We start from the raw sequence: 12,216 nt of genomic DNA, 5'->3' as shown, positions 1-12,216 counted from the left end.
AATCATCGTTTAGGTATTTTAAGAAGTGTCAATGTACACGTGGAAATTTTTCACAAAAAAAAAAAAATCAATACAAAACTCTTAATATTATTTTAATTTTTTTAGGTCCATTAATATGATTGCTTTATGGAACTATCATACATTCTAAAAAGGGGAAATAGTAGGATCACACGGATAACCAACAAATGAGGTTAAGAAGTAAATATCATTAGGCCAACTCCAATGGGGGGAGATTGCTTAAATGGTCACATCAAAGCTTAACCAATCAAAAAAAAAGAAAAAAGAAAAATATATATATATATGAAGGCAACGTTGCCAAATTTCTTTTGAAATAATCTCTCCACCTCAGCTTTCAATCTCCACCTTTGACCACCTGTGACAAATATTTAGGCATAGCAACTCCCATTGGAGTTGGCCTTAAGAAACAAAATATGTAAATAGTAACTACTACAGTACCGTTAGAAATATCATTTAATATTTTAAAAATTATCTAATAGTTACAATAGAGATTGTCACCCACCTGGATAGTAGAAACATTATAAACATATTGAAATATAGTTAATAATAACCATACTATTAAAAGTGGTGTACCACCAACTTAAAATTGTACTTGTTCGAATAACATTAATAAAGTTTTGTGTACTAAAAAACTAATTATATATGGAATAGTAAAAAATCAAGTCAAGGCATTGCACACTGCCTTGGCGGCACTCCTCTCAGCCAGTTTTTTGGAGCACTCTTCCACTCCTTCAAATATTCTACCTTCTACCTCCACACGTGAGATAAATGTAGGACAATGATCCGGGCTAGATTTTTTTGTATAATATCTTGGCAAGCTCCAATTCATTTTTTGGAGACGCTCTTGCAAGATATTTTTCCACGACACATCTTTTTCAAAAGATGTGTAAGGAGACCTACTACCATGGGAACTTGATGATGACCCTTAGTTTAATAAAGTGAGATTTAAACATTAGGGTTGAGAAGTAAATAATATGAAAAACGTAATAATTGTTTAAAGAAAAAATATATTTGACCCTTTATATATTTAAAAGTGAGTACCTCCATTAAATCCTGAAGGCTGAAAGTTGGCTTTCTCAACATAGAGGAATCCATATGCAATCCTTGCTACGTCATTCATAGCTTCCTTCTTCGTGTTAAATGTCGCGGGAACACGAAATGCTTCATCATTGACTGTGACGGAGGCAGCAAACATGGCTTTGTCAGTGGACCCATGATTAGTGCATACGTACAAGGGAGATGGTAAGTGATTTTTTTGACAAAATTCATTCAATTTTGTTTTATAGGCCATGTTGAATGAAGGCAATAAGTTTATGAGTTTTGAGAGGTACTACTTCAACACACTTCCCACTAGCACTTATGAAGTATTATTCTGGCAATGATGGTCTAAACCATTTCGGCTAGAATAATTTCTATACATAGGTAGAAAAAATATTAAAATATCATGTCTTTCATTGTAGCATTGTTGACCAGATATACGTGCTATATTGTCTGTATGTGCACTTTTTTAATGGGACTATTTTTCTACACATGTATAATTAGTGAGATCACCCAAAAGGGATGAAGTAATTTTGAAGTTCCAACTCACAATTATATTTTAAAATAATTGTGAATTACCCTTGCATTGTTCCAACAATCTACATCAGTGGATTATAAAAATATGATAAACAAAATTATTACCTTTCTACCCTCCTAGAAAGAACGATTTTCTTATTTGTTAAGTGAACATTAATTGTGGTAGTTATTTAATATATTCCAATATTTTTGTAACACTGTAACTTTTTAACTATATAAGAAATAAGTTCATGTAGAACAACTTTTATTTTTCCCACAATCTTCAAATTCCACTAAACAAAACATAAAAATAACCCAAAAAAAAAACAAACTTCAAAAAATATAAATAAAGCTTGAAACATGTACAATTTAAAAGTCTAAAACATATTATAAAAACAACTAAACATAATGAAGGAATGATTGTCTAGTTCATCCCCTAAATAGTTGTGACAATAATTCCACCAAAGTGTGGATATTTGTCTCCATGTCACGGAGCCTTTTCTCTAGCTTCTTCACAATTAACTTAACATCTTTGTATTGGGCCTCCATATCTAAATCGCAGCCCGAGACTGTGCTTGCTAAGACGGATACTGTATCATTGACCATGACAACTTCCTCATATTGCTTAGCCACTTGCTGGGATACTCCACATAGAGGACAGTTATGGGAAGGGGCGGGTAGGGCATGGTAGTGTGGCTGGTTTGGACAATTTTCAGTGCAATTATGGTCCATTGGTTGAATATTAAAACAATTGTCTTCTTCATTTGTTTGAGAGATTTCTCTAGACTCTTGGAAAATATGAGTTGAAAATGGCTAATGAATGCTCCATTTATAGGCCTTGCCTCATTTGGGAAGGAAATGTGACATTGCAGATTGCAAAAGTTTTGGAGTAGGTATGCTTTTCCAGAAAATTAAAATAAATCAAAACACATGTCAACTCATTGTAATTATTACCAACACATGTGAACTCATTTTGATTACACGGCATGCATACATTGAAAATTGACCACTCATACTTGTAAATAATCACATTTTATATTTTGACAAGTAGTCTACCCCTCGAAATCATCTTTATAATACAACACCGATTTAGAGCAGTCCCAATAGAGAACCGGTCAAAAAAAGAGCTCCATCACATAAATGTTTTAACCTTGCTACAGTACTACACTACATTTATAACATACTGTTCATACTCTAAATTATATTTTTATTAATTTCTCATACATTCTCTCTCTCCTTGTCTCCTTCAAGCTCTACTTCCATTTTTTTTTTATTTAAATGTCTTTCTTTAGTTATTTTATATTAATTGAAACTAGCAACACAGTCAAAAATTAGTTATGATTAATTTATTTAAATTGTAATTATTTTTTTTCTTTTTTTATATATATACTCTAATATATATATTTTCTCTCTACAATATATTTTTGTATAACAAATCTTTCAATATCTTTAGTTATATAAATATTTGAAATAAATATTAATGTAAATATGAAGATATATAATAATATTATTAATAATTAGATAAATATTTGAAATCAATAAAAAATAAAATATTTAAATGTTGTAAGAAAAATATATTTTAGGTTATTTTATAAATTTGGATTAATTGAAAATAAAATATTATTATATTTAACATTATGCATAAATAAATATTGCAAGTATTAAAAGATATATAAATATTATTGTAAGAAATAGAGATATTATTGAAAGTGACAGAAAATAATTAAAATTAATAAAATCTTAAAATTAATAATATATAAATGATATAGAGAAAAAAATAGAGAATCTGATGTATGGTGTAATGTAAAATTTAGAGGTAAAATAGAAAAAAATATGTTTTGAGGAGGTATTTTAAAGGATAGAGTAGAGCACAAGTGCTCTTAGAGAGGTGAATTTAAAGTGTGTGAATTTAAAAATATCTTAATTCGTCCATATTTACAAACAAGTTTATTTCTAAGTAAACACATATAATATCAAGTTATAAAAATTATCACGTTCCATTCCCAACTCATTCATGTGTACCCTCCCACAACAAAAAAATATATTAAAAAAAGGTCAAAATGCACACTATAAGACTTACACGCCGGACCCCACCCTATAAAGGACAAATAATTATATAACTACCCTCCTTGAATTGTCACTTCGAGTATAAGAAATCTATTAAAAAATTCAATGATTTTATTTTTTCTGAAAGGTCACTTCAAATGTAACATTTTGCTACTCACTTTCGTCTTGGTTATGTTTAATAGTCAAATTCTTCAGGCGGTTATGGTAATGTTTAATATTTGTTTTAGGTTTGAAACAACTATCTAGACAATGATTAACACACTACCCTAAAAAACAGGGGTATTAATTTCCTTTCTATGTTTAGAACAGAAAAACTTATTCTGCCCCATTTATCGATTAATTTCCCTTCAATTCAATGTTCAACAAAATAACATAAATATCAGACATCAATAAAAACCATTATGCATTTTGAATGTCACACGTTAAATTAAAAAAAACATAACAGCAGTTTACAATACAACAATTAAAAATAAAATTACAAACATAACATCGAAGGTGCTTGAACATTAAAAACTAAAGTAGAAAGACATCTAATTGAAGGAACATAAGTGGAACTACCTGAGTACAGGTATCACCCTTCCAGTGTATTATTGATAGCCTCTACAATACGAGCGAGTGCGTCGAGCTTCCTCTCCATCTCCTGAATGGCGGCTGATAAGGTGGTCATCTCGTTTGCTGCAGCATTATATTTTTCTACAACTTGTTTTCCCAATTTGATGATTTTGTGCCGAATGTTGTTGGATTGGTTGATCCCCTCAATTGACGGGCCGCATTTTTCACAATGATTCGAGAGTATTGGATCATCAAACTCATCCTCGCCATTGTCGGACCCAGAATAACTCTCTGAACCCCTTCCACCTATGAAGACAGACATTTCATCATCAGTAGAGGGGTTATTTGGGCTCCTCATTTTTCAATTTTCTTGGCTAACAATTTCAAACAAATTGAGACAATATGAGGACGGTATTGTTTTTTATATAGTCTTTGAAATTTCCCAAAAAAATTTGTAAACCTCTCAAATATTCCCTCCACAAGGTAAAACGCGTTTTCTTCTTGGGAAAATGTGACCATTGATGTTATAAATAATAAATAAATTTTTTTGGGCAGTGGGATTTCGTGGTGCGCGTAAATGACACATGATGAAATATTGTTTTATTTAAAAAAAATAAAAAGATAATACAACATATTTTTATCATATTATAATATTGTATTTATAAAATAGTAATGCGAACCCGATGGGACAAGTCAATCTTTTCACAATTTGACCCAATGTCACAATTATTGAGGTCATGGGTCTTCTACTCTATCATTACTATTTGAACTTCAGGTATACTGTTAATAATATTATAATTTATAATACAAATTAATTTCCTCTAAAACATTATATTTTCACTAAAAAAATCAGTTAATAAATAATTATTTCATGGTCTTAAAACATATAAAAAAAACCCACAATTCTATTTTTAATTTAGTACATAACATTTTACTTATATATTCTAAATTGACCATTTGTAAAATACTATAGGTCTTGTAACATTTAACAAATGTGCAACATGTTCGTGTGTGGTCACATCTCCCAACTACTTATGTCACTGCCATATTTAATTTTGTACATTTTTCCTACCATTTAATTCAAAGCTTTCCTCCAATCTAGACTAGTCGAATTAGTACATATATAACTATTCATGAATGAGGTTCATTTAAAAAACCAAAAAGTAAGTGTTCTACATTTAGCCAAAAAGTAGGTTTTACATTAATTTTCGTTGCGTAAAAACTAATATATCCCCTTATTTAGCCAGAATTGTCCTAAAGTTGGTACATTTATGGTATGTTGATAATATGGACAAAAGATAATATTAATTGTGTCTATTTTTACTAGTATTTTAATATAAATTATATTTTCGTTGTTGAAAATTTTTTATTGACCCAAATTAAGAACTCAAGAAATGAAAGGCACAATTAAAAATATACACCAATTATCTTCACTTTCAATAACTTATAATTTTAACTGTGAAACCCATACAAGTCATGTGGCGTTCATGATGAAGCAAGCTGCTAATTAATTAAAACTTAACCAATTTGTTAGAATAACTGGTCCAACTTATAGTAAGACAAGTTTACATTTAATTGGAACATTGTTCTAACTTAATAACAACACATGGTAGGAGAACCAATACAAAATATTGCAGGTGAATTGTTACGGAGAGGAGGTTACTAATAAATTTGTCATACTCTCAAAAGGGCTTGTCAGGTTTGTGGCAGAATTTCAAAGCAGGAATTCAGTCTACAGGAGTAATACTCTCCACCAAGGATGATGGGTTATTTAGTAGGTCTGCAATCTTCTCAACAACTTCATCAACACTCTTCGTCTGCTCTCTTGCCAAGCTAGAAGTCTTCAAAAGTTTGAATATTATTTCACTCAATTCAAACAAAAGGTCCCTAGCTTCAACACATTGTCGGTTAGCCTTTCGCCTTAGTCGCATCTCCTCCTCCAACTCATCTTCCAAAATGGGGCATCTCCTACACTTGACAACTTTATGAGCTAACTTGTGTCGACTCGAAATTGATGAACCCTTTTTCCTTGACGAACCAGGAGTCCCGAAAACCATGGGAGAAGCACTTTTTGGTGTACCGAATTCTCCAGAAGACATTGTGTTACACTTTGTTTTTTAGTGTGTTGGGTCTATGAATGTTTCCAATAAGTTTATATTTTTTGGACTGTATTCTTTCAAGTAGAATAAATGAAATGCCTTTTAAATAGGCGTGCTTTAAGAAATATGAATAAAACTTATACCCAAACAGACAACAATAATAGAATACATCCACTTAGTATTTTGTTTGTTTGTGAGTGTCAACATGTCAAAACATTGAATAGTTTCTGACCATAAGTTGACATGACATCACATTGTGGAAAATTTTCCAAATCGTGTTCAACCTTCCAATTTTTAATATACATTTTATTGTATTGTTATTATTGTATTCTATAGCTTCAACACATTAAAAGTAATTATAAATAAATTTGGTTCCATTCTAACTATAAATTTTAAATTATTACTTATGATTCATTACATAAGTAATTTAATAATCAAACCAATTAGATAGTAAGCACATATAAAGAGTGGAAGATTATTAAATAACTCAATAAAAATATTACCTGAATATTATTGTTTATTTTATTTTTGTTTGAATTAAGTATGTTTTACTTTATGAACATATGTACATGAAATTATAAGTAATTGAAAATATTAAAGGATTACTATTGTTTCATATATTGTAACATTTTTTGTTATAACTAAAAAGTGTTATCATTGATATATATATACTCGTAATCTATAAATTTTTTTTTTGGATATTTATTTAATGGTTGGGCATGGTTATTCCTGTGCACTTAAGTGCCAAACCTAAATAATATATTATCTCCACAATTGAAGGGTCATTCTTGTCTACTATTTCAATAGTAAAGTGGTCATTCACGTGCACTATTTCAATAGTAAATGGTCATTCGTGTTAAATAATATATTATGTCCCCAATTGAACAGTCATTCATGTCTACTATTCCAATAGTACAGTGGTCATTCATGAGCACTATTTCAATAGTAAACGGTCATTCGTATGCACAATTTACAAAAGTAGTCTTACTTTTAATATTCTTATCATATCTTGCCAACTATTACTAAAACAATCCGATTAATATTTTTTTTTTAAAATGTAGGTTTTTTTATATATAATTCGAAGGTTGGTTTAATAAAACAAAATCCAACCTAATTGACTTGGGTTTTTTTATAAAACATAATCCAAACTAGTTTTTTTTTCAAAATAACCCAACTATTACAAATCAATTTTCTCCACAAAACTAAAAATTTAAAATTATTTCTTATTTTTATATTAGAAAAGTAATGTAAATAATGAAGTCAATTACATAATAAACAAATATAAAAAGTAAAAGATGATTGAATAACTCAATTAAAATATTACCTGACTATTATCGTTTATTTTATTTTTGTTTTAATGAAGTTATGTTTTACATTATAGTCATTCAAATAATATCAAAACTAACTCAAATTATTAAATGAGTTCCAATGGCATTGTTTCATATATTGTATCATTTTTTGTTATAACAAAAAAGTGTTGTCATTTATATATATATATACTCGTGATCTATAAAAAAAAAATTTCGATATTTATTTAATGGTTGGCCATGGCTTTTCCTGTGCACTTTTGCCCAAAGCTAAATAATATATTATCTCCACAATTGAAAGGGTAATTCATGTCCACTATTCCAATAGTAAATGGTCATTCGTGTTAAATAAAATATTATATCCCCAATTGAACGATCATTCATGTCCACTATTCCAATAGTACAGTGGTCATTCATGTGCACTATGTCAATAGTAAACGGTCATTCGTATGCACTATTTACAAAAATAGTTTTACTTGTCTTTTATTACCATTTATTAATAAGAGTGTGTTACATTTACCTTGTCGTATCATATCTTGCTAACTATTACCAAAAAATCCGAATAATTTATTTTTTATAAAAAATGTAGATTTTTTTATATATAATCCGATTGTTGGTTTAATAAAAAAAATCAACCTAATTGACCTGCTTTTTTTATAAAACATAATCCAAATTAGTTTTTTTTCAAAATAATCAAACTATTACAAATCTATTTTCTCCACAAAAGTAAAAATTTACAATTATTACTTATTTTTATATTAGAAAAATAATATAAATAATGAAGTCAATTACACAATAAACAAATATAAAAAATTAAAGATTATTGAATAACTCAATTAAAATATTACCTGACTATTATTGTTTATTTTATTTTTGTTTGAATGAAGTTATGTTTTACATTATAGTCATTCAAATAATTTTAAAACTAACTCAAATTATTAAATGAATGAATATTCATGATACAATGATGGTGAAGCTTGAAACATATTGCATTTGAAAAAGACAATTATTTTTTATGGATTTTTTTTTTGATGGTCTGAAGACATATTTAGTCGACATAAGAAAATGAATTTAACTTCTATGATTGGGAAAAGAGTTTACAAGCACAAATATATAATACATGCTTCCCCATTGTACCCATTATGCACTTACCACTTTCAACCAATTAAAATCTATAAAAAAGAGTCGCACGGGTGCGGGTGTTTCGTACGCCCGCACCACAGATTTTTCATATATATATAGGGTATGGCTATAGTGCGGGCGTACGGAACGCCCGCACGTATACGGCTGTTTTTTGAGCAGAACATTGGTTGATTGCATACTTTAACCATAAGAACGGTTATATGCTAATGCTTTCCTATTTAATTCTTTTTTACTTAATATGTTACTGTGCTATTTTAATATAATTCTTTTGAGAAAAAGTCACATTGGTTAATGTGAGTTTTGCTGCTGGGCACCACGTTATGTTAACTAATGCTTTATTGTTTTTTTATTACAAATTAATAGCTTTATTGTTGTATTAATCATTTTGGTAGACACTAAAATCACATAATTATCCCTACACTAATTCACATCAAGAAATAACAACTTAAGGGACAAATGTATTTATATATTACCACGTACAAAAAAAATATATTATATTTACATATATAATCATCAAGATAACTATCATGTACACACAACAGTATACTCCACTATTTTTTTACACTATATCATTAGCTTATTATATAATAAGCTAATGTCCTCCAATTTTTATTTTCTAATTAAGATTTTTAGTTTTATTCTTTTAATAAAAATAAGTATATTTTGTTTATTAATATGCAATATAGTATTTTCATTACAATATAAAGTAATTTATATATGATGATAATTACACCTTTAATAATATATATAAAGACACCCGCATTTTATTAAAAAAAAACCTTTAACACTTTCTCTCAATTTTTCTTTACATTCTTTAGTTTCTTTTCTGTTTTAATTTTAATTATTTTCTTATCTCGTCTTTATAATTTTTTTAAAAAATAATGTATATTATTTTTAATTCTGACCTTAACATGGTATTCGTTTATATATATATGACAATTTTTGTATAGGAGCTTCACTTTAAGCCCTACCGGTGGGGCTCTCAGTGTTCTCGACATTTGAACAGTTTTCGGCATGATTGTCTTTATGACCGTGTATATTGTAATTATTTAGAGCATCAACGCGATTTTCATAAAATTTTGAATAATTTACATTACCAAAAACTAGGTTCAACACATGTTGTTGCATACGTGACTATTTTTTTTTATGCGCGTGGAAATGAACATGTTTGAACCTAGTTTTCGGTACTGTAAACTAGGGCTGAGCATTGGGCGAGTTGGTCGGGTTACAAGGCATTTTTACTCGTCCAATGTCATAATTGGGTTAGCAAAAGTGACCCGTAACTTGCCCAATTAAGAAAAAAAAAATTCAACCCGTCCAATAATTTGGGCGGGTTAACCCGCCCAAACCGAAATTGTATTTTTTTTTGGGCGGGTTGGCCGGGTTGGGTGGGTTGGTCGGGTCAACCCGCCCAAACAAAAGTGTTATTTTTTTTTTTTACATTTTTTTCTTTTAAATACTAGTACTAATAATGTGAAGTTTATCTTTTTAAGCTTAAAACAATATTTTAAATTTATAGTAAAAAAATTAAAACAAAACTTAATTAATTTATATATTTATTTGAATATATTAAAAATAATAAATTCTTAATTGGGCGGGTTGATAATTATTTTCAACCAGCCCAATGTAACAATTGGGCGGTTTAAATTTTGGTCGGTTTATTCGGGTTGCGTTTTTTGGCAGTTTTTTCGGGTTGGTTTGGGCGGATTATTCGGGTTGGGCGAGTTGTAAAAATTTCTGCACAGCCCTACTGTAAACAATTTAGAATTTTCGGGAAATTTGCAGGATGCTCTAAATAACTACAATATACACGGTCATAAAAAAAATCGTGCCGAAAACTATTCACGGGTCGAGAACATTGAAGAGTCTCACCGATAGGGCTTAAAGTGAAGCCCCTATACGAGAAATTCCCTATTTATATTATTTTTTTTTATATCTAAACATTTAAGATATATTTTTATTTATATGTTTTTTATATTAAGGAAAAGAAGAAAAAAATATAAAAGAGCGTGAGAATAACTTTTAAAATATATATTATTTTAGGGGAATTCTCTTATAGGGGCTTCACTTTAAGTCCTATCGGTGTGGCTCTCAGTGTTCTCAAACTGTGAATAGTTTTTGACGCGATTTTTTTTTATGACCGTGTATATTGTAGCTATTTAGAGCATCCTGTAAAATTTCAGAAAATTACAAATAGTTTACAGTACCGAAAACTAAGTTCAAACATGTTGTTGCACGAGTGACTAATTTTTTTTATGCGTGTGGAAAGCAACATGTTTGAACCTAGTTTTCGGTACTGTAAACTATTGGAAATTTTCTGAAAATTTGCAGGATGCTCTAAATAGCTACAATATACACGGTCATAAAAAAAATCGCGCCAGAAACTATTCACAGGTCGAGAACACTGAGAGCCCCACCGGTAGGGCTTAAAGTGAAGCCCCTATAGAAGAATTGTCCTTTTATTTTATACTAGTTTTTAATAATAAGTGGGGTGTCTTAATAAAATTTTAGGGTGTAAATATGTTAAAAGAAAAATATGTTGAGGGAGAGAGTCGAGGAAGAAGGGCAAAGAGAGTGAAAAGAAAATTTTGTTGTTGTCTTTACTTCTTTTTTTTTAAATAGTTTTGATTTTATTGATTGAGTCTAGAGAGTACAACTTTATTCATTGACCAAAATTGAGTTTAGAGTAGTGTTATACTTCTAACCCATTTTAGTAGAAGGACATGCTATTTGTTTACATCTACTAGTTTGTAAGGGATTCAATGTAGACTTTGATGGATATCAAATGACTGTTCATGTACCTTTATCTTTAGAGGCTCAAGCAGAGGCTCGTTTACTTATGTTTTCTCATACAAATCTGTTGTCTCCAGTTATTGGGGATCCCATTTCCGTACCAACTCAAGATATGCTTATTGGGTTCTATGTATTAACGAGTGGTAATCACCGATGTATTTGTGCAAATAGGTATAATCCCTCTAATCACAGAAATTCTCAAAATGAAAGAATTGATGATAATACCGATAAATATATAAAATAAAATGAAGTAAGAAATGAAATTTTGAAAGAATAATTTCTCATATTATACATAGACAATTATTTAGTTTTTAAAAAAATTGATATGATAAAAATTTATTAAAAAAATATATATATTTAATTATTATAAAGACTGCATGTTGTATTACCTAATTATATACATATTGTTTAAAAAATAAAAATATATTTGATTATATATATAACCATCCCATATTGTTTTTTTAAAGTTATATTTGTTAAATAATTTATTAATTAAGCTTATAATATATATAAATATAAATATTTATTAGTAAATAGAAAATAAATATATAATAAAATTATAAATATTTAATTCGTTCAAAGACAATTATAAATATTTACACTTTATATGTAAAGCACCCTACAAAAAATTAAACAAAACATGTCTTATAAAATTGGACTACACGTATGACATGTGATTTACT

The sequence above is a fragment of the Humulus lupulus genome, chromosome 7 (genome assembly GCF_963169125.1).
Source record: "Humulus lupulus chromosome 7, drHumLupu1.1, whole genome shotgun sequence".
Classification (NCBI taxonomy): Eukaryota; Viridiplantae; Streptophyta; class Magnoliopsida; order Rosales; family Cannabaceae; genus Humulus; species Humulus lupulus.
Note: the sequence above shows the minus strand (reverse complement) of the source record.